This window comes from Chiloscyllium punctatum, chromosome 12 (assembly GCF_047496795.1).
Source record: "Chiloscyllium punctatum isolate Juve2018m chromosome 12, sChiPun1.3, whole genome shotgun sequence".
In the NCBI taxonomy this organism is placed as follows: Eukaryota; Metazoa; Chordata; class Chondrichthyes; order Orectolobiformes; family Hemiscylliidae; genus Chiloscyllium; species Chiloscyllium punctatum.
The window spans coordinates 113,315,827-113,342,707 of NC_092750.1; the positions used below are offsets into that span (position 1 = coordinate 113,315,827).

A 26,881-nucleotide genomic window follows, 5' to 3' on the forward strand; every position below is an offset into this window, starting at 1 on the left:
CTATCCAGAATAATTTTGCTAATCCTCTCTTCCACCTCCCTGGAACTCTGCGGAGGCCTATTATAAAAAAACTCCAAGCAGTGTGACCTCTCCTCTTCTGTTTCTAACCTTAGCCCACACTACCTCAGGAGACTAGTCCTCATCAAAAGTTATCTCAGCTACCGTTATACTTTCCTTGACTAACATGACATGCATGGACCCATTGCAGTGCTTCAAACTCCATCAGGCATCCATTCTCTCTGACTGACAGACCCAGTCTGGAACCTCCTCTGTCCTTAAGACCTTATGCACTGCCTGTGCTCCTCCATTTCCCCTTTGGACGTTCCCTTTCCAACCCACCCCACCTGCATCACTCCACAAGTGGTGCTGTCAAGGGCAGAAGTCTGTGGAATACCCCCCCCCAACCTTCTCTATCCTCCTTTAAGATGTATTTTAACATCATTCTCTTAAATCAACGTTTTGATCATCCATGAAGCACCTTAGGAGATTTGCCATTGTAAAAGATTCCATTCAATGCAAGTAATTGTTGTTATTGCTGTACATTAGGAGAAACAGGAATAATGCATTCAAAATTCTAACAAGAAAGTCACTGACAGGTGTGGTGTGCTGGCCATCAAATAATAACATCACATTGGAATGGGCAATAAACAAAGAAATAACTATTGCCCGTAAAAATGGTCTGGCTATTATCATGGGTGATTATAATCTACATGTAGATTGATCGAACCAGCTCAGTCAGAGTAGCCTTGAGTTTATTAAGTGTATCCATGATAGTTTTCTTGAACAGTATGAAATGGAACTGACAAGGGAGCAATCTATCCAGCATCTGGCCCTGTGCAATGAGGCAGGAATAATTAATGACCTCAGAGTTAGGGATCCTCTTGAAAGAAGTGATCACTGTATGGTTGAATTTAGAATACATATGGAGAGTGTGAAGATAAAATCTAATACCTGGGACCTGTACTTGAACACAAGGAACTACAATAGAATAAGGGAGAATCTGGATAAAGGAGACCGGAAACAAAGATTTTATGGTAGGACAGTTGATGAGCAGTGGAAGATTTTCAGAGGCACTTTACAAAGTGCTCAGCAATGGTATATTCCAGTGAAAAGGAAAGACTGTAAGAAAAGGCATACTCTGCGATGGGTATCTAAGGAAAGCAATCAAATTGAAAGAGAAGGCATACAAAGTGGCCAAAAACAGCCTAAAACTAGAAATGGGAAAACTTTAAAGGTCAACAGAAAGCTACAGAAGAGGTATAAAGAAAGGTAAGAGAGAACATGAGAAAAATAAACTAGCACAGACCATAAAGACAGATAGCAAAATTTTATATTGAATGAGAAAAGAGTGGGTAAGTAAATGTTGGTGCTTTTGGAAAATGAGAAGGAAATTTAATTATGGGATATCACAGTGGAGGACACTAGTATCTTGCCAATAATTAGCAAAGAGACAAAGATAGGTGAGGATTTGGAAACGATCATTATTACGGAACAGCTAGTGTTGGACTGTTGGAGTTAATTGAGCTAATGACAGAAACGTCTTCTGACCCTGATGGAATGCAACCCAGGGTACTAAAGGAGATGCCAGGAGAAATAACAAATGCACTGGCAGTAATTTTCCAAATTTCACTGGACTCTGTGGCAGTCCCAGCAGATTGGAAAGCAGCAAAAGTGACGCCACTTTTTTAAAAAGGAGGTGGACAAAAGGTGGGGAATTTTTCACAAGTTAGCTTATTCTCTGTCGTGGGAAACTTGCTTGGGCCTATTATCAAGGAAGAAATAGCTGGGAATCTTAATAGAAATTGTCCCATTGGACAGATAGAGCATGGGTTCATGCAGGGCAGGTCATGCTTCACAAATCTTTTGGAATTCTATGAAGACATTTCAAGCAAGGTGGACAACGGGGACCCAGTGGATGCAGTGGACAATGGGGACCCTGTGGATGCGGTGTACCTGGATTTCCAAAAGGCCTTCAACAAGGTGCTGTGCAAGAGGCTGTTGCATAATATAAAGGTGCATGGCATGAGGAGTAGAGTATTAGCATGGATAGAAGATTGGTTGACTAACAGGAAGCAAAGTGTGGGGATAAATCAGTACTATTCTGGCTAGCACTCAGTGACTAACAGTGTGCCTCAGGGATCAGTGTTGGGACTGTGATTATTTAGAATTGATACAGATGATTTGGAGTTGGGGACCACATGTAGGGTGTCAAAGTTTGCATATGACACTAAGATGAGTAGCAGAACAAAGTGTGCGGAGAACTGTGAAACTTTGCAGAGGAACATAAATACATTGAGTGAGTGGGCAATGGTCTGGCATTTGGAATAGAATGTTCATAAATGTAAAGTCCTACTGTTTGGTTGGAGTAACATTTAAAAAGAGATTATTACTTGAGTTTTAAAAAGTTGCATCATTTGCTATGCAGGGGCACCTGAGTATCCTTCTGAATGAAGGTTGGTTACCAGGTACAACAATCAACTCAGAAAGCAAATGGAATTTTGGCCTTCATTGCTGAAGGGATTGTGCTTAAATGCAGAGGTTATGTTCCAGCTGTATTTGGGTGCTGGTGAGGCCACACCTGGAGTACTGAATTCAGTTTCTGTCTCCTTACTTACTCAAGGATGTATCGGCACTAGAGGGGGGGCCGATGAGGTTAACTAGGTTGATTCCGGAGTTGAGGGGGTTAGCTTAACAGAGACTGAGAAGATTGGGATTATATTCATTGGAATTCAGAAGAATGGAGATATATAAAATAATGAATAGAGTGGATAAAACAGAAGTAGAGAGAATGTTTCCGCTGGCAGATGAAGCCAGGACAAGAGGGCATCACCTCAAGATTAGAGGCAGCAAATTTAGGACTGAATTGAGAAGGAACTTCTTGACCTTGATGGAATTCATTGCCCAGGGAAGTAGTTAATGCTAGTTCAATAAACGTTTTTAAAGCTAAGGTAACTTTTTTTTAAAAGAAATAACTCATTAATCAAGGGATATGGTGAGAACGTGAGTAAATGTTTCTGTGTCCACGAAATGATCAGCCATGATCTTAATGAATGGCAGAGCAAGCTCAAAGGGCAGGACGGCCTTCTCCTGTTCCTAGTTCTTTTGTTGTTATATATTGAATTCCTTCCGCACTCTTGACTTACAGGTGCTGGTGTTGGATTAGGATGGACAAAATTAAAATTCAAAGAACACCAGGTTATAGTCCAACAGGTTTATTTGGAAGCACTCGTTTTGCAGCTTCTTCATCAGGTGGTTGTGCGATTTTTAACTTTGTGTCTCACTCTTGTAACTGATAAACAGCAACAAAAGCCACGAAGCAGTGCGCATGCTCCAGGCAACAATGGGCCCCTGGTGGTTGATGTCAGCAGAAGACCAATGGAAAGACAGGGGTAGGGGCACAACTGGAGGACCTGGCGGGGCATTTGGTCCTCCGACCAATCAGAGTAAATGAGGGACGGGACTAGACTATACCACGTGATCATCCTCACGGTGGGCGGGGATGTGCGGATGGAGAGCTGTTGGTAAGGAAAGAAATAAACAGCAGGAAGTGGGAGGGAAATGGTGTTGGTATGGGCTGAGAGGTTTTACAAACATTTGGTGCACATCGGAAAATACAAAAGGAGCCGAAAGGGCAACCAAAATTGTAACATTTCAAAGGCATTTGAATAGGAAGGGTTCAGAGGGATGTCGGTCAAGTGCTGGCGAATGGTAATAGTTTAGAATATCTGGTTTGCATAGATGGGTGGGACTGAAGAGACTGTTTTGTGCGAGACATCTCTGACTGTGGGATCATAAAAGTGAACACTGCTCTGATTCACCTCTGGGCTCCTTGATGTCCACTTATTCGTTATCTAGCTTCCTCAGTCTCACGTGAGTGTATTTTTGCCATGTTTAGTACTTTACTACTACTTTCACAGACCTTTTTGTCAATGGATTGTCCACTGCTGCCCAACTCCTGACCGTGTGCTGCTCCATTATCAGGTTATTTTTTCCACAATATCTTTGACAGTCAAGAATTCTTTTTCCCAATAGTGAGTGGATTTTTCTTCCATTTCTGACAGTCAAATTCTGCACCATTTTTATTCCCTATAATTCATATTGCACTCCCTGAAACATCATGTGTATTTCTCCCACAGATACCAGTGATCATTGCCAAAGCCCTGTTGCCTGTGGAGAGGGTGATGTTTGACTTCCTTGTACAGCTGCAGTTTGAATGGTGAAGGTGCTCCACAACGTGGTTGGGTAAGAGACATTACAGATTATTCACTCAGCGATAGTGAAAAGTGAAAGATATCTGTACAAATCAACATGTTTTTAATTTCACAAAAATATTGAGAACTTTTGACATAAGGCCACAGCTGGAGAATATTATGTCCAGTGACCAAAACCATTGTCAAATAAGCAATTTTTCAGGAATGCCTTAAGGAAGAAAGCAGATCTTAGAGGGTGGGAATTCCAGACCGTGTTGCCCTGGAATCTATAGAAACAGTCACACAGCTGAACTCAAAAATAAACACATCATTGGGAGTCTAAACTAAAATGAGTTATTGAGATATGAAAGGGTGTGTGGAGCAGGAAAATAGGAATAATTACAGCCTGGAATTAAATCAAGTGTGTGAAAGTAAATTGTTGTGGCTTATAAATTGGAGCCTTTTGATCGATCAGCAAGTTCTGGTACAAGTGAGCACTTGGGCGGTAGAGTTTTCAATATTCTGGAGATTATAGGGAGGGTGATTGTGGGATGCTGGCCAGGAGTGGGTTTAGATAATGAAATCTAGAGTTAACAAAAGATATGAATGAGTGTTTCAGTAAATGAGCTGAGACTGTGGTGAGGTCCGGTGATATCATTGAAGTCAAAATAGTGGTCTTGGAGTGGGACTGGGCTATCACCCTCACCTCACCTCTGGAATTCAGCTGTTTGTCAGTTTGTGAATCAAGTCTGTTACAAGATCAGAAGCTGAGTGGCCCTGGCAGAACCCAAACTGGGTGTCACAGAAGGTTATTGCTGAGCAGCTGCTTGACAGCACTGTTGATGACACCTTCCATCACTTCACTGCTGAGTGAGTGTCGACTGATGGAGGGAAATTGGCTGAGTTGGCTCTGTCCTGCGTTTTTGTGTTGAACATCCCTGGGAAATGTTCCACAATGTCAGTAGGTGCCAGTGCTGGACTTGTCTTGGTGGGCAGCAATTTCTGGAGCACAGCCATCAGTATTATTGCCACAATGTTGGTAGGGCTGACAGCCTTTACACTACTTCTCCATTTCTTGATCTAATTTGAAATAAGTTTTCAACCAAGTTGATTCACGTCTGTGATGTCAGGGACCAATGTAGAAGGCTCATCCACTTGGCACTGCTGGCTGAAGATTGCTGCAAATGCTGTTGTCTTGTCTGTTGCATGGATGTGTGAGACCCCTCCATCAGTAAGGGTGGGGATATCTGTGATGCTTCCTGCAGTGAGTTGTTTAATTGTCCATCACCATTCCTGACCAGGTGTGGCAGAACTGCAGAGCTCCGATCTGATCCATTAGTTGTTGGATCACATAGTTCTATTTGGTGTTGCTTGCGCTGTTTGGCATGTAGGTTGGGTAGCTTCACCAGGTTGGCACCTCATTTTTAGGTATGCCTGGTATTGCTCCTGGCATACCCTGCAGAACTTTCCACTGAACTAGGGTTGATCCCCTGGCTTGATGTTAATGGTTGAATGAGGAATATACCAGGCCATGAGATTTCAGATTGGGCTGGAGTACAGTTCTGTTGCTGCTGTTTTGGCCCACAGTGAGACAGAAGTTGCAGGGTCAAGAGGGCTGATTGTGTTGTATTTTGCAGTGCATTGGTAGATGTAATGTGGTTCATCCAGTTTCATTCCTTTGTTGAGACTGTGCAGTGATTAATACAATGAGTGATTTGATGGGCCACTGTCAGGAATGCAACTTTTAAAAAAAGGTTTTGTGATTTACACATAAAAGAAATGAAACTATCATGGTATTCAAACAGATGAAAGACTCAACAGACAATCAAGGTATTTTTCAATGGATAATTTCAGTTACATCACACTAAAGTTTTGCTATAAATTCTGTACCTTAGAATTGTGCTCTCCACAATCACCTGATGAAGGAGCGGTGCTCCGAAAGCTAGTGTGTTTCCAAATAATCCTGATGGACTATAACCTGGTGTTGTGTGATTATTAACTGAGAATATTACAGCACTACTAACAGGGCTGCATGTAAACAGGTTCAGTCCAGTTAATCAATACATTCGGAAGGACTTCCTCCAAATTTGATGACACAATATTCGTCAAAACATTCAACTTCAACCCGCAATGTTGTTATTAACAAAAGTTCAGGCTGACACAAAGCTCCCCACCCCACTGCAATGTGATAACTGGGCCCAGCCCAGGAATTGGAACTGGGACATTTGTGGACTGTGATCTCAAAGGAAGGGAGCAAACACAATTCTGACAGATTAGTCCTCAAAGATGAGTAGCAAGTTTGAGACAAGGCAGGTGGTATGCCTTCTTGTACTTAGCTTAATTGTATTTCTTATTTACAGTCGTGTTTTGCAAAGTATAAAGAACTATGTGTTTTTTTTCCATTGTTGGAGAGTTTTATTCTAGTTGATCACAGTTGCTGCCTCTCGCTCCCCAAGTGAAATCATAGGATCTATAACAAAACAATAAACTGCAGATGCTGGAGATCTGAACCCCAGAAACAAAGTGCTGGAGAAACTCAGCAGTTCTGAGGGCATCGGTGAAGAGAAAAATAACGTTACATTTCAATTTCAGTGACTCTTCGTCTGAATGGACAAATAGTCATGAGACTTGGAGCTTCCAATGTTTTTATACCCCTCAGAGATGCTGCTGGACCTGCGGTTCTCCAACACGGTGCTTTCTGTAGTGAACTTTATTTACAAAACAGATCAGAAAAATACTAATCTCCAAAAGTGAAAGGTTCAATGCAAACATGAGCATAGTTTCCACACTTGCGTTACACAAGCACGTCTCAGTTTAAAAAACAAGATTTAACTCTGTGACATTCCATCTCAAAACTAGCCAAGTTACACCAGTAATAAAGCTCCTCCACCCAATGAGGCACTTCAGCACAACATCCTGCAGTGTTGCACACAGCCACCTTTACCAAAGAATGGTCACATGTCACAAAATTGAAGGCCAAGAGCATGTCTCTTTAAAGGAGCTGAAGTCAAACTCAATTTTTGGAAGGATTTTTATTAAACCTGATTGAACATTTAAATCTCAGAGCATAATCTTTGTTTCTTTAAACAAAGTGTGTGGGAAACATCCCACATCTTGCTAAAGGTTCAGTTCGGTCTGATACATAGAACCAAAGGTCAAACAAACATCACACTTTCCATTCACTTCTACAAAGGGCTGACATCACATATCTTCAGGATTTAAAGTATTTTATAAATTGTTTGTAAAATCATTTGTCACATGATAGAACTGGACAATAAATGTCATTGTATGCAATAAGAGTGAAGCCTGTGAGAGCAGATTTATCTTTTGAGGGCAGTGTATGCGCTTTCTAAGTTCTGGGAGCACTTTGGGAGACTGCTCCCAGATGGTGATAGTGATCATATCTGGAATGCACTGTTTAGATTTGGGAATCCATGGGAGACCATCTGTGGTTTCACTAATACTTGGCTTGCATTGTTGGTGTACAGTAAGCAATTCATAAAGTTACTTATGTATTGTTGTTGACTACCTGAATGGTATTCAAATCTGCCAGGTTGCCTTCAATAGTGTAAATGCATCTATTGTAAATGTTTGGAATATTCCAGAACTGCCCAGTGCTTGGCAAATTCAGGGGGGACAAAAAAATCACATTAAGTAATTTGAAATTCAGAATCCAAGAGGATGTAACCACTGAAGTATTCAATTCAAATAGTTAAATGGAGTGCTCACATTTAAAATACCTGTTATCCATAGGAATGGATGGACTGACAGAATTGGGACCAAATTCCTAGATGGGGCATATGAAATGTGCTTTGAAAAAGTCACCTGCATTTGCCAACCATAATTTGGAAAGCTCGGAAATTTAAAAAACAATATGAGCTTCATTGCTGCTCCAGTCGGGTCACAAGCTCTGTGAAAAAAAACAATGTTCAGGTTTATTGCATACACTCTGAAACACATGTTCCTTCTACAGATGCTGCAAGTTTCCCCAATGAGCAAAGCAAGTCAGGCAGCATCCGAGAAGCAGGAGAGTTGATGTTTTGGGCATAAGCCCTTCATCAGGAATCACAGGTTTCAGAAAAATTACTGGCATAGACTTATGCCAATACATATGTAGAAGGGTCAGAGCATGTTACTATCAGATTAGAGACTAATTTCAGATTTGGTACCTTTCAGTGCAACATTTCAGTATGATATTTACATATGTACCTTAAAGAGAAGTTGTCTAAAATTACAAGCTCTAGATGATTATAGAATTAAACCTGGAAATAAAACTGGTGACCCAGAATGGCAAAGTGAAGTCCCATCAGGATCGCCTTGGGCAGTGTCAAGTAAGAATTTGAGAGCAGAGTTGCCACTTTGGTGTAACCTGCAGTCAGGCCAAATTGCAGCAAAAATCTGTTCAATTTTATCTGCAAACTACTGAATGCAAGATCCTCCTTGCACAATAATGAGGCAGCATTTTGGGATGTTATTTTAGAAATATATTATTTTCAAAGTTACTCACATTTAAGAGTGATCACTTGGTGCTGTCTGCATAACACAGTATGAAAAGGAATTTACAAAAAAAAACATTATAACCCAAATTCAGAGTCATTAATTCATTGATATTGCATGGGTCCAGCATTTATAAGTAATCAATTATTAAAAATAAATAGATATATTTACTAACTATATTGGAGTACAGTTAAGTTTCTTACTGAACAGTGACAGGATTGGACAGAGTCCACATGGATTTCAGAGAGGGGAATCATTCTTAGCAAATGTACTGAAAGAATCTACAGAGTCGAATATTAAAGAAAGAAATTGCAGGACATTTAGAAAAGCTTATCATTAAACATGGTAGACTGAGTTTTGTGAAAGAGAAACTATATTTGACAAGTTTACGACAGTTCATTGAAATAACAAGCAGGGCTGATAAAGGGCAATCCAATGATGTTCTGTATTTGGATTTTTAAAATGTAAATGATGAGGTGCTACATAAAAGTTAATTGCACAATTTAGGAGCTCATGGTATCGGGGTTATGTATTAGCATGGACTGAGGATTGGTTAACCACATTGGCTGTTGCTGAGTCCTCACTTGGAGTACTGTATACAATGTTAGCTCCCATATTTAATAAAGGATAAACTAACATCGGAGACCATTCAAAAAAGATTCACTTAGCTGCTTTAAGGATAAAAGGGTTGACCTATCAAGAATAGATAAGCAGGGGTGATCTTATGGAAACAAGATTCTGAGGAGCTTGACAGGGTAGATGTTGACTAGATCTTCTAGCACCAGTGAAGTCTCAAACCAGGGAACATTCATTTTCGAAAAAGTAAAGATTTTTTTTCCCTCAGTGAATGACTAGAATTTTCTCGCCCAAATAATTGTGAAAGTTAAATGTGGGAAGGGAATGGTTGGGTTATTCTTTGGAGGATTGTTCTGGCTTGTTGGGCTGAAGGGCCTGTTTACACATAGTAGGGAATCTGTGATTCTATCTCAAATTATTTTAAAAGAGGGCAGATAGATTTTTGAAATATTGAGCAGTTGAGGGCTATGCGGATCAAGCATAAAAGAGGTGGTGAGGTCTGGGTTGGCCAAGCCATGATCTGATAGAATGGGGGAACAAGCTGAAGGCGATGAATGCCCTACTCCGGATCCAATTCCTTGAGCCTCCATTTCATGATTTTTTCTTTCCAAAGAAGAGTGTGATACAATGTGCTAAAGATCTCAGATGTTGTGAAAATGGGGTGTTTATGTACTGATTCAGATGGCATTGATTCATCAATCCCAGCGATACAGTCATGAGTAGGAAGGCAACTCCCTCCATGAATAAAGGAAATCTACTGCAGAGCTCACATAAGGGAATTCTTACCCTCAGTAAACTCTCCCATCACATTACCCAACATTATCAGCTAAAACAGGACGCACTGCGCATGCTCTAGCCAACAAAGTGACCCGCGGGTGATTGATGTCAGCACCGGACCAATGAAAGGACGGTGGGCGGATGTGGAAGACCGTGCGGGATGTTGGTCTTCCAACCAATCAAAGTAAATGAAGGGCGGGGCTAAACTAAATCATGTGATCACCCTAGTGGGCGGCGCCGAGTCGATGTAATGAATGTTCGGGAAGTTATGGAGAGAAAGGATACGGTAAGGAAAGAAATAAACAGGGAAACGGGAGAAAAACTGTGTTGCTATGAGCGGAGAGGTTTTACAAACAAATTGTGCACGTCGGAAAACACAAATTTGAACGTCCCAGTCCTGTGTTTGCAGTAAATGGGGAATGGCCTCAGCGCGGCTGCAGGGCTGAGTGAGCGCCGCCATCTTTATTCGGGACAACGATTCACTGGATACGTGCGGAGCCGCCATCTTTGTAGGGGGCAAGGTGCAGCCAGGCGCATGTGCAGCCTTTCTCGAGTGTAGAGTCATTGTGATCATAGCAGCTAATACTGCTCTGATTCACCTCTGGGCTCCCTCATAACCACTTTGTCAATATATAGCTTCCTCAGTCTCAGTCTGTATTTTTGGTATGTTTACTACTGTATTATTACTTTTCTAGACCCTTTGTAAATGAGTTTTTCACTGTGGCCCAGCCCCTGACCATGTACTGCTCTATTATCAGATTACTTTTTTCTTGAATATTTTTGACAGTCAAGAATTCTTTTTTCCAACAAGCAAGTGTATTTTCCTTCCATTTCTGACTATCAAATACTACACCATTTTCATTCCCTGTAATCGATTTTGCACTCCCTGAAACATCAACTGTGTTTCTCCTTCCACAGATACCAGTGATTAATGCCAAAGCCCTGTTGCCTGTGGAGAGGGTGATGTTTGACTTTCTTGTACAGCTGCAGTTTGTGTGGTGAAGGTACTCCCACAATGTGGTTGGGTAAGAGACATTACAAAGTATTCATTCAGCAACAGTGATGATTTGAAGATAATGTCCAAATCAACAACAGTTTGTATTTCTATTATCATGCTTATAATTTAACAAAAATACTATTGAGAACTTTAGACATAAGGCCAGAGATGGAGATATTAGGTCAGGTGATCAAAAGCATTGCCAAAAAGCAGGTTTTGAGGGATGTCTTAAAGGTGGAAAGCAGACCTGTGAGGTTTTGGCTGCGAATTTCAGACCATGCTGCTTCAGCAAGTGTACAAACAGCCACACAGGTGAAGTAATGAATTAACAAATGGTTGGGAGTCTCGAAAAAAATGGGTTGTCGAGGTCTCAGTGTGTGTGGTGCAGGGAGCTAGGGATTATCACAGCGAGGATTTAAATCAAGTGTGAGAATTTTAAATTGAGGGATATTGGCCAGGTGCTGGCAGGTGAGACTAGATTGGGTTGGGGTATCTGGTCGGCATGGACGGGTTGACTGAAGGGTCTGTTTCCTTGCTGTACATCTTTATGGCTGTATGCTGTTGATAATCCTTTTGATGAATCAACAAGCAGAGATTTAGACTCTTGAGATTACAGGGAGGTTGAATGTGGGAAGCTGGCCCTGAGTGTGTTTGGAAAATGAAGTCTGGGGATAACACACAACGGATGAGAGTATATGAGCTGAAAATCAGCTAGAATTAGTGATCTTGGAGTGGGACTGGGCTGTCACACTCACCTCACCTCTGGGATTCAGCTGGTTGCCAGATTGTGAATCAGGCGGTAATACAATCGGGAGCTGAGTGGCCCTGTTGGAGCCTAAAATGAGTGTCACTCAGCTGGCTGTTGCTGAGCAGCTGCTGCTTGGTAGCCCTGTTGATGACATCTTCCATCACTTTACTGCTGATCTGTTCCATTGGATGTAGGATCACTTAGCTCTGTTGCTTGCTGCTGATGCTGTTTGATATGCAGGTAGTTCTGTTTGGTAGCTTCACCAGGTTGGCATTTCATTTATAAGTCTGCCTGGTGCTGCTCATGGCATGCCCTCCTTTACTGTCCATTGTGATGGGTGAGAGCAGGATTTACAAACCCATGAGATTACAGATTGTGCTGGAGTACAGTTCTGCTGCTGTTGATGTCCCACACTGCCTCAGAGATACCCAGTTTGAGATCCTACATCTCTTCGAAGTCTGTCCCATTTAGAACGGTGATAGTGTCACTCAACACAGTGGAGGTTTTTCTCAACTTTAAGGCAAGACTTTGTCTCCAAAAGGAATGTGTGATGGTCACTCTTACTGATACTGTCATGGCCAGGTGTATCTGCCGCTGGTCAATTCATAACAATGAGATCAAGTGTGTTTTACACTCTTGTTGGTTCCCTCACCACCTGCTGCAGACTCAGTTGAGCAGCTATACCCTTTAGGACCTGGCCAGCTCAGTCAGTAATTCTGTTGCAGAGCAAGTCTCGATCATGGACATTGAAATCCTGTACCCAGAGTACGTTTGACACCATTTTACTTCCTCAGTGCTTCCTCAAAGTGTTGTTCAACATGAAGGAGAACTGATCCATCAGCCAAGGGAGGACGGTACGTGGTAATCAGCAGGAGCCATGAGACCTACTGGTCTCCGGAGCCAATGCTGTGTACTCCCAAGGCAAATCCTCCCTGTCTGTACACCACTGTGCCACCACATCTGCCTGGTCTGTCCTGCCGGTGGGACGGGACATATCCAGAGATTTCAGGAGAAAGTGAAGACTGCAGATGCTGGAGATCAGAGTCAATGGTCAGAGTGTGGTGCTGGAAAAGCACAGCAGGTCAGGCTGATGAAGGGCTTAGGCTTGAAACGTCAATTCTCCTGCTCCTCGATGCTGCCTGACTGTTGTGCTTTTCCAGCACCACACTCTCGATATCTAGGGATGGTGATGGTGGTGTCTGGTCATTGTTTGTTCCGTGTGTATGACTATGTCAGGCTGTTCCTTGACTAATCTGTGAGACAGCTCGCCACGTTTTGGCACCAAAAACCATATGTTAGTGAGGAGGACGTTGCACCATCAAGAGGGCTGATTCTGTGGTTGTAATTTCTGGTGCTGTGTTAGTTGCCAACTGGTCCATCCAGTTTCATTCCTGTATTGAGACTTTGCAGTGATTAATACAGTGAGTAGCTGGCTGGGCCGCTCTCAGGTTGGCAGGATTTGTTTCGCCATTGACAATGGTTTCATGGAGTTCAGATTCCTAATACGTTGTTTTTTTTCTTGAATTCAGATTCCACCATCTGCCACGCTGGGATTCGAATCAGGACTTCAGCCGTTTGTTTTAATATTCTGGATAAAATCAGGTTTGTTCACTCATTTTAAACAAAACCCTAGTTTTGTTTCTTTGTAAAACACTGTCCATCATCCTGTCTCCTCCATCCTCCCCTCCAACAACGAGTGAGGAGCACATGGAGTTTCTCTCTCACTAAGACTGAGATAATCCGATCTGCTGCTTCTCTCCCTCCCACTAGCCCGCCGAGCCAAACTGCCTCACGTGGTGTTCCTGGTTTTTGTCCCAACTTACATCTTTCTCCAGTCTCTTGTCAAGCCTTATCAGAGCTCACCTTGACCCTTTACCCTAATCTGGCTAAACTCACTTTCCAACTCTCTTGCCTCTGCTGCTGCCTCATCACTCCCCTTCGCCAATTCATAGATATTGTCCCTTGTTCTGTCTGTTGGTCTTTTTTTGGTTATGTCCTTCTCTCCCATTTTGTGAAAAACTGATATTTGACCTCACCGTTGTTGGATAATCCTGCTCCATCTCCACTCTCCCTTTCCTTTCTGAATTCCTTGCATTTGCTGTCCCTTAACGATCTATCCTTGGTCTCTCCTGTATCTCACGTACATAGTGCCAGGAGGTGATATCATCCAAAAACACTGTGTTAGGTTTGACATGTACACTGACGATGCCCAGCTCTCCCTCCCCATCATCCCTCTCCATTACTCCACTGTTACTCAGTTATCAATCTGCTTATCACATTCCCACTACTCAATTAGCTGCAATTTCAGCCAATGAAACATTGTCACCGTTAAACCCATTGCCTTACCTTTACCTTACTGCTGAGCCCCTCCCTCTCACTGGGAACTCTGAGGCAGAACGACACTCTTCACAATATTGCTGTTATATCTGACCTCAAGGTGACCTTCTGATCAGACATCCACACAATCACAACACCAGGAATTCCAATCTCTTAAACGTTGCTTTTCTCCACCTAACCCCAGCTCTATTGCTATTGAAACCCCTTACCCACATCTGTGTCACCTTAAACTTGAATGCAAAACAGAACCTTTGATTCCGTGACTCATAGTCTGGTTTCAGACTCCCCTCTCAGTATTTACCCTCAGACGCATCCTCTCAGTATTTATCCTGTCAAACCCCTTAAGAATCCCATCTGTCTCAATGTGATCACCTCTCTTTCTCCAAAATCCAGTGAGTAGAGTCCCAACCTTTTCAGCCTTTATTTAAAAGATAATCCCTCCAAACCAGGGATTATCTCATTGAATCTTCCCTGAAATGCCCCCAATAAAGTGACACATTTCCTTATCTAAAGGGACCAAAACTGCTCTCATTACTGCAGATATGGTGGTCTCACCAGCACTCCTACACATTACTCTCAGGTAGAGACTCCAAACTCTAATACTGAAAACCTTTGAAACAAAACATTCGATTCCCCTTCCTGATTCCCTGTTGTAACTGTGTGGTAGCTTTCTGTGTTTCCTGAACAATTACCCCTGGTCCCTTTGTTGTGCAGCTTTCTACAGTTTCCACCATTTAAATAGTACTTTGTTCTTTTATTATCTCCTCCAAAATGATCAATTTCCTATTTTTCCCAAGTTACACCCCATCTGGCAATTTGTTGCCTCTTTCTCCTGTGCATCTCTCTATTTTCATAACCCTCTTAGACCTCTACAGTTATGCCTTTTCTAGGAGATATCCCCCCTTCCCATTCTTCCAAACATTTACTGGGAGCACTGGGCAGTGGGAAGCAGACAGAGTTGCTATCTTTTTAGGGATACGCTTTGGAGTGATTGGGAGGATCTTCCTACCCATTGGTCAGGATGGAGACAACTTGCCCATCGTTAGGCATTAGCCTTTCACACCCATGTCTTATTGATGAGGCAGAGCGGCAGCACGGAATGAAAGAAAAGAAAGTCATTCTTGTTCCCCATATCTCCCTGACGCTTGGATGATTTTCTCCAATGTGTCAAAGAACTGCTGTGTTCAGTCACATGAGATCTCAAGTTGGAATCTCCTAGAAACCCACAGATTTCCCTCTGAGTTGACTGCTGATGTCCTCAAGGGTAATATGTACAGTAATCCTGGGCCACGAGGAGGGGATGGTGTGAGTTTCTAACTTGAACTGATAGTGATAGATTTTATAAACTTGTATTACAGGATATTACAGGTGGACATTCAGATGGTAATCTCAGTAAATATTCTGCTAAACTCTGATTGAATTACTCAGTATATCAGGATATGGATATTCGCATTGTGTGTGTGAGTATTGTGTTCCAGATCAATCCCATTTGCTGCTTTAAGATTCTCCTTTGAATCATCGCATTCTCTCAAAAGGTCTCCCCAAACCTTCAATGTGTCATGTAATCCTTTTATGCTGACCTGATGAGTGTAAGGTTTATTATTCGGATGTGTAATTTTTGTATAAGGATGCCTCAGAGAGGGAGCACAATATTCTTAAAGGGGAGAATAACCATTTTGAGGAGAGGCTGTTGTTTATTGGTATCAATGACATAGGAATAGAAGAGTTCACATTATTGGATCATTGGAATCTCTTGTGGGGTAGAATTGCCCTCCATCAGAAGGATGGATTGTACTGGCACTGGAAGGGAACAGTGGCTAGTGCTATTCAGGAGGCATTAACCCAGTGAAGGAATGTGGGTAAACCTAGAGAGAGAGTGAAGGAAGAGCTCAGTCTGACGCTGGTACAGTTCAGACGTCAAACAGTCAAGGCAGACAAGGGCAAGGCACAGAATGAGCAGTTTCACTGCATTTATTTCAATGCAGGAGGCCCGATAGGTCGGGCAGAGGAGCTCAGGGTATGGTTTTGAACATCGCACTGGGATATTATAGCAATTACAGAGGCATGACTTAATGATGGATAGGACCAGCAGCTTAATGTTCCAGTGTATAGATGCTATAGCAAAGATAGAAAGGGGGCAACAGAGCAGGGAGAGAGGTATTTTTGATTAGGGATAACATTACAGCTGGGCTTCAAGAGGGTATTCCTGGGAGTACATCCAGGCAGGTTATACAGGTGGAACTGAGAAATAAGAAAGGGATGATCTCCTTATTGGGATGGTAATGTTGACTGCCCCCCACTTCCCCAATAGTCAGCAGGGAGTTGAGAAGCAAATTTACTAAGAGATCGCTTATCTGTAAGAACAGTATGGTTGTTTCCAAGACTTGACCTTCTTTGCTATTCATTCACAGGATGAGGGTGTCACTGGCTGGGCCCAAAGGGCAGTAAAGAGTCAACCACATTGCTGTGGGTCTGGAGTCACATGTAGGCCAGACCAGGTAAGGATGGCAGATTCCTTCCCTGAAGGATATTAGTGAATCTGATGAGTTTTGCTTTTCGCAATAATCAACAATGGATTCATGGTCTTTAATAGATTCTTAATTCCAAATTTTTATTGAATTCACAGTCCACTGTCTGCTGTGATGGGATCCAAACCCTGGGCCCCAGAACATTATCTGGGTGTCTGGATTATCCATCTAGTGATAATCTCACTCGGTCATTTGGCAGGGTGAGTGACTGAGGTATCCGTGGGGCAGCACATCAGCACCAAAGATCCCATGGTCTCTGTGGAAGATAGAAAGGGCTGGGGAGGGAGATATATCCCTGGTGGTGGGGTCTGACTGTAGGTAGCGGACATAGCAGAGGTTACTGGAGATTAGTGGGTGGCAGGTGAGGAGTGGGGGATTATATTCTTATTGTTGTTGGAGGGGTGGGGGGGGGGGGAAGTTGGAGGTACAGGAAGTGGAGGATATGCGTTGGAGTGCATTGTTGATCAAGTGGGAGGGAAATGCGGTCCTTGAAAGAGGAAACCTTTCTGGGATGTCCTGGAGTGGAATTGCTTCTCCTGGGAGCAGATATGGCAGAGGCGGCGGAATTGAGAGTGCAGGATCACATTTTTACAGGAATATACTCGAGGGTAATCAGGAGAGCAAAAAGGGGACTTGAAATATCTCTAGGACATAGTTTAAGGAGAATCCAAAGAGATTCTACAAATAATTTAAGGATAAAATAATAACCAGACACAGAATAGGACCCCTTAAAGATCAACAAGACCATCTATGGAACAACAGGAGGTGGGAGAAATACTATGCTATTCTATTCTAGAGAGTTTGGAGAAATAAATAGTGATAATTTGAAAAGTGTCTATATTACAGAGGAGGAAGTACTGGATGTCTTAAACAGTAGCAAGGTGGATAAATCCCTGGGACCTGAGCAGGTGTATTCCAGAAATTTGTGGAAAGCTAGGAAGGTGTTGGCAGTGCCCCTCCCTAAGGTATTTATATCATTGTTTGTGACAGGTGAGGTGCTGGAAGATGGGTGCCATTATTTTAAAAAGGTGGTAAGGAAAGGCCAGGGAACAAGAGAACAGTCAACCTAACGTCCGTGGTAGGTAAGTTGTTGGAAGGGATTCTGAGGGACTGGATTTACATGTATCTGGAAAGACGAGGATTGATTAGGGCTCGTCAACATGGCTTTGTGTGTGGGAAATTCTCTCTCTCTAACTTGATTGAGTTTCTTTGAAGATGTGACAAAGATGATTAATGAAGGCAGACTGTGGACGTTGTCTATATGGACACTGAACGATGTTCCACATAGCAGACTCGTTAGCAAAGTTAGATAACATGGAATGTTGGGAGAACTAGCCATTTGGATACAAAACTGGCTTGAAGGTAGGAGGCAGAGGGTGGTGATGGAGGGTTGCTTTGCGGACTGGAGGCCTGTGAGCAGCATTGTCCTGCAGGAATGGGTATTAGGTCCTTAAATAAATGACTTGGATGTGAATGTATGAGATATGATCAGTGGGTTTACAGAAGACACCAAAATTGGAGGTGTAGTGGACAATGAAGCAGGTTAGTTCAGAATGCAACAGTATCTTGACCAGATGGGCCATTGGAGTGAGGAATGGCAGACTGGGTTCAATTTAGACAAATGTAAGCTGTTGGAATTTGGAAAGGCAAATCAGAGCAGGACTTGTACACTTCATGGTAAAGTCCTTGGGAATGTTGCTGAACATAGAGACCATGGAGTGCAGGTTCATTGTTCCTTGAAAGTAGAGTCGAAGGTAGGCAGACTAGTGAAGGTGGTGTTTGTTATGCTTATATTTATTGGTCAATGCATTGAGTTCAGAAGCTGGGACGTCAAATTCTGGTTGGACAGGACATTGATTAAGCCATTTCAGGAATTATGTTTTAAGTTCGAAATTCCCTGTTCTGGAAAGGATGTTGTGAATCTTGAAAGAGTTCAGACAAGATTTTCAAAGACTTTGCTCGGGTTGGAGGATTTGGGCTACAGGGAGAGGGTGAATAGGCCAGGGTTAATTTCCCTGGAGAGGCAAAGACTGAGAGGTGACTTCATGGAGATCGATAAAGTCATGAAGGGCATGGATAAGGTGAACAGCCAGGGTCTTTTCCCCCCAGTTAGGTGGGTTCAAAACAAGATCACATGGACTAAAGTTGAGAGGGCAAGGATTTAAAATGGATCTAAGGGGCAAAGTTTTCAAGCTGTGTGTGGTGTATGTGTGGAATGAGCTGCCGGATGAAGTAGTGGAGGCTGATACAATTACAACATTTGAAAGGCATCCGATTGGGTACGTGAATAGGAAGAGTTTCCAATGATACGGACCAATAGCTGGCAAATGGGACTCCGTTTGTTGAGGATTCTTCGTTGTCATGGACAAATTGGACCAAAGGTCTGTTTCTGTGCTGTACATCTCTATGACACTAATAAATGAAAATAAGATGTGTTCCTCTTTTGTGGAGAGGTAGCAGAAGCACAGATAATTGTCCTTGGAGCTGAGAAGGTTAAGCAGTGATTTTGACCAGGTGCAAATTTGTTTCTAGGATATCTAATCTGCAGAGTGAGGGGAATTGTTAACAATTTCACAATTTTAGTAACTGTTTTCAGGTAATTGGCAAATAATGTGAATATGTGAACATTATTTTATTCAGTAAGTTCTGAGTATCTGGAACAGTCTGAATGGCAGCTGGACACAGACTCAGCAGTTATTCATAAACAGATTTGGAATTTTACTTTTTAAGGGAAGATTTGGGGGGCTATGGGCAAAGGGGAAGGGAATTGGGACAGATTTGCAGCATCTCCAGAGGAAGAGGGTACATCCCAAATGGGCTGAATAGCCCCAGCCCCTGTGCTCTGTGATACTGCCCCCATTGACTGTGAATGTTGAAGCTCATCCCAGGGCAGAGAGAGGGAGGATCCCACCACTCCCCTCACAATGGGCCCCGAATGATTGATATCAGCGCAGGCCAATAGGGGGCAGAGGGCAGTACTGGAGGACCAGGTCGTACCAGTTTGTCCTCCAACCAATTGGAGTGAATGAGGGCATCCTCAAGGCTGGAACTAAAGAAAGGCACATATCACAGAGATCTGAGAAACTGGAGGACATGAGATAGGGAGCGTTCTGTGGCTGGTGAAGAATTATATAAATAAGGAAGAGTTGTGAGGCTGGATGAAGTGACAGTGATCGGGAGAGTTGAGGATGGAGGAATTTAGAGTTAGTGAGGATTAGAGTCAAAATGTTATACAGCAAGGAAACAGGCCCTGTGGTCCAACCAGTCCATGGCGACCATAATTCCAAACTGACCTAATTGTACCTGCCTCCGCTTGGTCCACATCCATCCAAATATTTCCTAGTTATGTACTTATCTGAATGTCTTTTAAATATTGTAATTGTATTCACAGCTACCACTTCCTCTGGAAGTTCATTTCACATGTATAATTTTTTTAAAAACCCTAATGTCTTTTCTGAAATCTTTCTAATTTCTTCTCAAAATGAATGCAGCACAGTTTTGAATCCCCCCCCCTCCCCCCCAGCAAAACACTTTCTGATTTTGTCAACCTGTAATAAGGTGACCCCTCAACCTCGTGCACGCCAGTGAAAAAAATTCCCAGCCTATCCAGCCTCTCCTTAGAACACAATCCCTCCATTCATGGCAACATCCTGGTAAATCTCTTCTGAACCTGTTCCAATTTAATAATATCCTTCCTATAACAGCACAACCAGAACTGGACAGAGTATTCCAGAAGTGGCCTCCCCAACATCCTGTACATCCTCAACATAACGTCCCAACTCCTGGACTCAAAGGTCTGAACAATGAAGGTAAGTTTGCTAAGCACTTTCTTAACCACCCTGTCAACATGTAACACAAATTTCAAAGACCTGAAGCCCTCGGTCGCTTTGTTCCCATATCACTACTCAAGGCTCTACTTTTATTGAGTGTAAGTCCTGCCCTCGTTTGTTTTGTCAAGATGTTATATTTTGCATTTATTCCAATCAAAAATTTTTTTTGAGTATAAAGGCAGTAGGAGTATAATTAAGAGGGGAATCAGGAGGCAAAAAAGGGGCGTGAGATAGCTTTGGCAAATAGGGTTATGGATAATCTGAAGGGCTTTTGTAAATACATGGAAAAAAAAAGGCTAACTAGGGAGAAAATAGAGACCCTCAAAGATCAGCAAGGCAGCCATTGTGTGGAGCTGCAGGCGATGGGTGAGATAGGAAACAAGTATTTTGCATTAGTGTTTACTGTGAAGAAGTACATGGGAGATATAGAATGTGGGGAAATAAATGGTGTCATCTTGAAAAATGTCCATATTACAGAGGAGGAGGTGGTGCTGGATCGGTGGCTAAGGAGCTGGTGCAGGGGAAAAGGATTCACGTTTTTTGGATCATTATGATCTCCTCTGGAGTAGAGTTGACCTGCATAAGAAGGATGGATTGTACCTCAATTGGAAGGTGTCTAATATCTAGGCAGGGAGACTGGCTGGTGATACTCGGGAGGCATTAAACCAGTGAGGGAGTGGGTATAAACCCAAGAAGGTAGTGAGAATAGAGGTATGTCTGAGGCTGGTACAGTTCAGAAGTCAAATAGTCAAGGCAGGCAAGGGCAAGGAACAGAATGAAGACGGACTGAGCAGTTGCACTGCATTTACTTCAATAGAAGACGCCTGACAGGGAAAGCAGATGAGCTCAGGGTATGGTTTTGAACATGGCACTGGGATATTATAGCAATTACAGAGGCATCACTCAGGGATGGATAGGCCTGGCAGCTTAATGTTCCAAGGTATAGATGCTATAGCAAGGATAGGAAGGGGGACAAGAGAGGAGGCGGAGTGGCATTTTTGATTCGAAATAGCATTATGTTTTTGCTTAGGGAGGATATTCCTGGGAGTATGGTCAGTGAAGTTATTTAGGTGGAACTGGGAAATGAGAATGGGATGATCACCTTATTGGGGTTTTCTGCATGGATTTCGTCTGGGCCCTCTGGTTTCCTCCCACAGTCCAAAGATGTGCAGGTTGGGTGGATTATCCAGGCTGAATTGCCCGTAATGTTCAGGGATGTGCAGGCTCTGGGAAATGCAATGTTACAGGGGCAGGTTAAGAGGCTTTCAGGTTCAGTATCAATGTGATGGGCTGAATGACCTGTTTCCACACTGTTGGGATTCTCTGATAATTCTATTTTTAAAATATTTACAGAAAATAATAGACCAGATTGAAAAGTTAAGGTTCTGAATTGGACAAAGGCCAATTTTGATGGCACAAGGTAAGAACTTTCATCTGGCCCCTCAAGCCTGCTCTACCATTCAATAAGATCAGGGCTGATCTTTTCATGGCCTCAGCTCCACATTCCTGATCTCTCACCATAACCCTTAATTCCTTTCCTGTTCACAAATCTACATTTTGCCTTAAAAGCATTCAAGTTGATAACGTCAAATGCTGCACTCGGCAGGGAATTCCACAGATTCACAACCCTTTAGCTGAAGAAGCTCCTCCTGAACTCAGTCCTAAATCTGCTCCCCCTTATTTTGAGGTAATGCTCTGTAGTTTGAACCGACCCCAGTGGAAATAGCCTCCCTGCTTCTATCTTATCTACTCCCTTCATAATTTTATTTTTTCCTATCCAACCTCCCATTCCTCTAAATTACAATGATTATAGAACCAGTTTTCTCAATCTCTCCACATACACCAACCCTCTCAACTCCCAACTCAAACTAGTGAACCTCCTGTGCCAGTGCATCCTTGCTAATGTAAGGGGACCAAACCTGGACACAGTACTCCAGGTGTGGCCTCACCAGCATCCTGTACAGCTGCAGCATAACCATACCTCTAGCAATGAAGGACAATATTCCCTTCACTGCCATAATTACCTGCTGCACCTGCAAACCAACTTCCTGAGATTCATGCACAAGGCCACCCAGCTCCCTCTGCACAGCAGAATGCTGCACGATTTCACCATTTCATCATCCAGTTTTCTGTTCGTACGACCAAAATGGATGACCTCACATTTCCCAACATTGAACTCCATCTGCCAGATCATTCACTTAACCTATCTGTATCCCTGTGCAGACTGACAGTGGCCTCTGCAGACATTGCTCTACCTCATCTTTGTATCAAATGTGAACTCTGACACCGGACACTTGGTCCTCAACTCCAAAACATTTGTGTAAATTGCAAACAGTTGTAGTGCCAACACTAATCCAAACACCCATTTATCCCCATTCTTTATTTTTTGCTGGTTAACCGATCCTGTATCTATGATAATACATTACCAATAATGCTGTGCATCTTTACCTTATTCAGCAGCTTTTTGTGTGGCAACTTATCGGATACCTTCTGGAAATCCAGGTACACCACATCCACCGAGTCCACCTTGTCCAACGCACTCGTCGTATCCTCAAATAATTCCAGTAAATGTGTTCTACATGACCTGTCTTTCCTGAATCCATGCTGTGTCTGCTCAATGAGACAATTTCTACCCAGATATCTCACCACTACTTCCTTGAGAGGTTCAAGCATTTTCTCCACTACAGATATTAAGCTAACGGGTCCTTTTGAAAATTAGTGGCACCACATTTGCAGCTTCCAGTCTGTCAAAACCATTCCAGAATCCACCAACTTTTAGTGAATTTTCACGAGTCTATTTGTTATTCTCCACCCCCCCCCCCCCAACCCCCCCCCCCCCCCCCCGGCCCCCCCAGCCCCCCCCCCCCCCACCATCTCCTTTATTCCCAGGGATGCAATCCATCAGAGCCTGGATACCCATCTACCTTTAGGCTGTTATCTTTCCCAACATTACCTCTTTACTGGGAATGATTGCTTCTGTATCCTCATCTGCCATTGCCTCCATAGGCCTGCGACAATGAGAGTACACAGACAGTATGTTCCTGTTAAGGCCAAGGCTGGTAGGTGTACAGAATGCCGCCTGTTGAAAGAAATTGAGAGCCTGGTCAAGAAAATGAAGCAGGCGTATGGCAGGTAAAGACAGCTATGTTTGTGTGAATCCCTAGAGGAGTATAGGGACAGTAGGAGTATACTCGAGGTAAACCAGGAGGGCAAAAAGGGGACATGAGATAGCTTTAGGAAATAGGTTTAAGGAGAATCAAAGGTGATTGTACAAATACACTAAGGACAAATGAGTAACCAGGCAGATAATAGGTAACCGCAAATCAAGGCTGTCTGTGGAACCGCAGGAGGTGAGAGAGATTCTGTATGAGCGGAGAGGTTTTACAAACAAAATGTGCACATCGGAAAACACAAATTTGAACATCACAGTCTTGTGTTTTCAGTAAACGGGGAATTGCCTCTGTGTGGCTGCAGGCATGGGTGCGCGCCACCATCTTTATTTGGGGCAAGAATTCACTGGAAACATGCGGAGCCACCAGTTTTTTAGGGGGCAAGGTGCAGCCAGGCGCATGTGCAGCCTTTCTCTGGTACAGAGTCATTGGGCAGGATTTACACAGAGCACATTCAATCTCAGAGAAATGGATGTTTATTTCTGGATTTGTTTCGTCATTCATTTAAATGATTTGGTATCGTAAATGAGTTTGCAGGTCATACAAAATTGGAGGTGTTGTGGATAATCAAGAACGTTACCTCAGATTACAATGAGATATTGGTCAGATGGGGTATAATTTAGATAAATGTGAGGTGCTGCATTTTGGAAAACCAAATCAGGGCAGGACTTATACACTGAATGACAAGGCCCTGGAGATGTTTGCGGAACAAAGAGACCTTGGACTGAAGGTTCATAGTCCTTGCAAGTCAAGGATAGGATGCTGAAGAAGGTGTTTAGTATATTTTCCTTTATTGATTCGAGCATTGAGTATAGGATGTGGGAGGTCATGTTGCTGTACAGGACATTCGTTAGGTCACTTTTGGAATATTGTGTGCAATTCTGGCCTACCTCCTATCAGAAGGGTGCTGTGAAACTTGAAAGGTTTCATAAAAGACTTACAAGGATGTTGTTAGGGTTGGAGGATTTGAGCTACAGGGTGAGGCATAAAAGGCTGGGGCTGTTTTCCCTGGAGTGCCATAGGCTGAGCAGTGATGTTATAGAGATTTATACAATCATGAGGGGCATGAATAGAGTAAATGAACAAGGTGTTTTCCCTGGAGTGGTGGTGTCCAGAATTAGAGGGCATTGCTTTAGGGTGAACGGAGAAAATTTCAAAGGGGCCTAAAGGACAACTCTTTCATGCAGTGGGTGGAATGAGCTGCCAGAGGAAGTGATGGAGGCTAGTACAATTAAAACATGTTAAAGGCATCTAACTAGACATATGTTTAGGAAGCGTTTACAGGGATATAGGCCAAGTGCTGGCAAATGGGAATAGACTAGGTTCGGATACCTGTTTGGCAAGGATGAGTTAGACCGAAGGGTCTGTGTCGGTGCTATACATCTCTATGACTGTGGGATCATAACAGCTTATACTGCTCTGCTTCATCTCTGGGTTCCCTCATGAGCACTTTGTCAAAATCTAGCTTCCTCAGTCTCGAACAATGGGTGTATTTTTGGTCTGTTTGGTTTTTTACTATTATTGTTACAGACATTTTTGTAAGTTAATTTTTCACTGCCGCCCAGCCCCTGACCATGTGCTGCTTATCAATATTTTCTGGAAAATCTTTAATGGTCGAGAATTCCTTTTTCCAATAAGCAAGTGTATCTTCCTTCCATTTCTGACTATCTCATTCTGCACCATTTTCATTCCCTGTAATCCATTTTGCACTCCTTGAAACATCAACTGTGTTTCTCCTTCCGCAGATACTAGTGATTAATGCCAAAGCCCTGTTGCCTGTGGAGAGGGTGATGTTTGACTTTCTTGTACAGCTGCAGTTTGTGTGGTGAAGGTGCTCCCACAATGTGGTTGGGTAAGAGACATTACAGAGTATTCATTCAGCAACAGTAAAGATCTGAAGGTAATGTCCAAATCAACAACAGTTCATATTTTTATTGTCATGCTTATAATTCCACAAAAATATTATTTAGAATTTTAAACATAAGGCCAGAGTTGGTGATATTAGGTCAGGTGACCAAAAGCATTGCCAAATAAGCAGGTTTTGAGAAATGTCTTAAAGGAGGAAAGCACACCTGAGAGGTTTTGGCTGTGAATTTCAGAACGTGTTGCTTTGGCAACTGTGAAAGCAGCCACACTGGTGAAGTAATGAATTAACAGATCATTGGGAGTCTCGAACAGAATGGGTTGTCGAGGTCTCAAAGGGTGTGTGACGCAGTGAGCTAGGGATGATCACAACCAGGAATTAAATCAAGGGTGAGAATTTTAAATTGAGGGATGTGGGCCGGATGCTGGCAGGTGAGACTAGATTGGGTTGGAATATCTGGTCGGCATGGACGGGTTGGATTGAAGGGTCTGTTTCCAAGCTATACATCGCTGTAGCTCTATGTTCTTGATTATGAATAGCAGCCTTTTGATGGATCAACAAGTTCTGGTACAAGGGAGTACTTGGGCAACAGAGATTTAGTTTTTCTTGAGATTACAGGGAGGTTGAATGTGGGAAGCTGGCCAGGAGTATGTTTGGATAATGAAGTCTGGAGATATGACAAGATGGATGAGAGTATATGAGCTGAGACAAGGGTGGAATCAGCTTAGTGGCCTTAGAGTGGGACTGGGCTGTCACCCTCACCTCGCCTCTGGGATTCAGCTGGTTGTCAGATTGTGAATCAGGGCGGTAACACAATCGGGAGCTGAGTGGCCCTGGTGGAGCCTAAAATGAGTGTCACTCAGCTGGCTGTTGCTGAGTAGCTGCTGCTTGATAGCCCTGTTGATAACATTTTCCATCACTTTACTGCTGATCGAGTGTGGACTGATAGATGGAAATTGCCTGGGTTGGATTGCCCTGTGTTTTTGTGTTGAACATCCCTGGGCAATGTTCCACATTGTTGGTCGATGCCAGTGCTGGAGTGGTACTCGGCTTGGTGGGTGGCAAGTTCAGGAGCACAAGATATCAGTGTTATTGCCAGAATATTTGCAGGGCCCATAGCCTTTGCACGACTTAACCATTTCTTGATGTTATTCAAACTCAACCGAACTGGCTTAAACTCACATCTGTGATGTTAGAAACCACTGGAGAAGGCTGAGATGGATCATCACACTTTGCACTTCTGGATGCAGATTGCTGCAAATGCTGTTGTCTTATCTGGTGCATGGGTGTGTGAGGCCCCTCCATCAGTAAGGGTGGGGATATCTGTGATGCTTCCTTCAGTGAGTTGTTTAATTGTCCATCACCGT

General features: G+C 43.0%; 1 long non-coding RNA gene across 2 annotated transcripts; it reads left to right on the forward strand.

Moving 5' to 3' along the window:
• The first annotated feature begins 10,271 nt into the window (after window positions 1–10,271).
• LOC140483987 (uncharacterized) lies at window positions 10,272–26,446 on the forward strand. 2 transcript variants are annotated; one of them, XR_011962151.1, is made up of 7 exons: window positions 10,272–10,326; window positions 10,959–11,065; window positions 13,315–13,387; window positions 16,534–16,620; window positions 20,355–20,459; window positions 21,834–21,900; window positions 25,396–26,446. It is a non-coding gene; the product is annotated as an uncharacterized lncRNA (long non-coding RNA). The 2 variants fall into 2 exon arrangements; XR_011962152.1 differs by lacking the exons at window positions 10,272–10,326; window positions 13,315–13,387 and having other exon boundaries at window positions 11,053–11,065.
• Window positions 26,447–26,881: the final 435 nt, after the last annotated feature.